We start from the raw sequence: 2,477 nt of genomic DNA, 5'->3' as shown, positions 1-2,477 counted from the left end.
ATGTACTCAAAAACATCAATTAATAACATAATCATAAATTAATGTCCCCAAAAAACTATACCAGGATCTGTAACAATAGGATGAAACAGAAAGGAAAAAATCGAGCTCACTGAATGCATAGTGTCCCCTTCAGGAAATTATTCTCCTCTAATACCCGAGGTTTAAAGGAATAGATCATCTCAGGATAGAACGATTATATTCACCAGTGTATTGGTACAAAAACAATGGTGTAGTGAGTCACTCAATAGGAGCGAAGTACACGAATATTTAATTGTGCAGAAGGAAAAGAATTTCAAAATTTTCATTGTTTTAAAATGAGAGGAAATCCCTCTATTTATAGACAACAAAGGGTAGTGTGAATAAATGTTTATAGTGCCTTACCAGAAATGTCACCACTCTTTGGAAAAGTTACAACCCTTCGGAAAGGTCACAACCTTTCATAAAAGTCACAACTTTTCATAAAAGTCGCAATTCTTCATAAAAGTCGCAACTCTTCATAAAAGTCACAATTTTCCATAAAAACCACAACTTTTCATGAAAGGGGAAGACTAATTTTGGAAATAAATAAATTAAAAGGGAATCCTGATTTGTGGTGACGCCACGTAGGCGGGCCTAGAGTTCTCATATATATATATATATGATTTTATGATTTGTAATCATTTGTATTAACTCTCTCTAAATAAAAATAATTTAGATTGTTTAAATGGGAGGGGCTTATGTGCAATTTGGGTTCATTTATTGTTTCAAAGTTGTATTTGTTTATATTAGAAACCATGCTTATATAAATTATAATTGTTGAGTTAATCGACTATATTTACAAATTTCATTGTAAAGAAAGTTTGCCAGTCATAACCTTTGGTATGCCTAAAATTTAGTATTCAGATATTATTTTAACGTGTATCATCGAACTGAAATTATTTTAACGTGTATTGTCGAACTGAAACCTACTATTAAATATGTAAGTTAGATAATTTTCAATGTGTCTATTTTGCAATAACCATTTTTAATGCTTTTAGCTTTATAAACTTGTTAACATACTAATAAATATGATTTACGAAATCTCAATTTGCATTCTCACCATGTTTAATACAATTACTTTATAAAAGCATGATAATTGTTCGTATCGAAGCATGTTCATTATTTAGATATCATGAATTATAAATTATTTTATTTCACTTGCAACATATTAATTAGAAAAGTTTGTTTGGCTGTGGTTATTTCTAGAAGCACTTTTTTTTAAAATAGCTTTTTAGAAAAATGTGTTACGAAAAAAAATAATAATGTGCGTTTGACTAATTCATTTGAAAAATGCTTTTAATAAGCAAATTATATTTGACTAATCTTTTTTATAAAATATTTTGACATTCAAATTACAAAAAAGGACAAGTATCAATGTACTTTTAATATTAAAATTATTTTATAGAGAAACTATTTTAAATTTCTTTTTACAAAATGTTTAGTTAAATTAAAATGAACATATTTAAATTTTCAATCAATATACATACATACATAAATAAAAAAAATATTACTAATATAATATTAACATAAAAATTTAAATATAATTAAAAATATCAAGAAAAATAAATTTAAAAATCATTCCATAAATTAAATCACTACTACGAAAAAATAAATAATTTCCTTCGTATTTTTGATCCTATAAAAATGTTGTTACCTCTATTTCTAATTCTGTAAAGTAATAGGAGTAATATATAAAATATAAAATAATAATATATAAACATAAAATAAAAAAAATTATTATATAAAAATAAAATATAAAATTCTTGAATGAAACTTAACCAAACTTATGAGATATGTTAATTAATTAATAATTAATAAGAGACATTGATAAATATATATATATATATATATATATATATATATATATATATATATATATATATATATATATATATATGGAAGGCTTATTTTAGTCTTGAAAAAAAACTTCCACTTCTTATTTTGCTTTTTTTAAGAAGTAGATATTTTTAGCTTCTTCTAACCGCAGAAAAACTACTTTTGCTTTCATTTAAAAACAGATTTAAAGATCTGCCTAACGCTTGATTTTTCAAAAAGAATATTTTTGACCTCCCAACAACAATGTGAAACATGCTCTTAATGTCCAATTAGCTTGTGTGTATTATAGAAGCTTTCAAATCTTGGTCTTGCTTTCCATGTAAGCTATCAATAAAGTCCTGTCAAATGTCAATACATGCACATGACTTTTGGGTTGCAGTTAAGAGTATTGATGTTAATCCGTTATTTCGTTCTTGCACTAAAGATGTTAAGATTGATCTCATAGTTCAATTTCCCACTTCAAAGGATCAAGTGGCATAACAAGGCTTGTCTGTAAATCTCATTTTTTGCCTGATGTTTATCTTCCTTCCGATAGAATCGATTTTCTAAACTCAGCGAATGAGTTAATGTGCGTTCGTCCATGTTTATGGGTAATTCAGAGTTAACTCTTGCAATAAATTTAA

This window comes from Solanum verrucosum, unplaced genomic scaffold, assembly GCF_900185275.1.
Source record: "Solanum verrucosum unplaced genomic scaffold, falcon-dt-bn FXZP01000133.1, whole genome shotgun sequence".
NCBI classification, from domain to species: domain Eukaryota; kingdom Viridiplantae; phylum Streptophyta; class Magnoliopsida; order Solanales; family Solanaceae; genus Solanum; species Solanum verrucosum.
The sequence above is the reverse complement of the archived record's forward strand: the minus strand, read 5'-3'. Positions refer to the sequence as shown.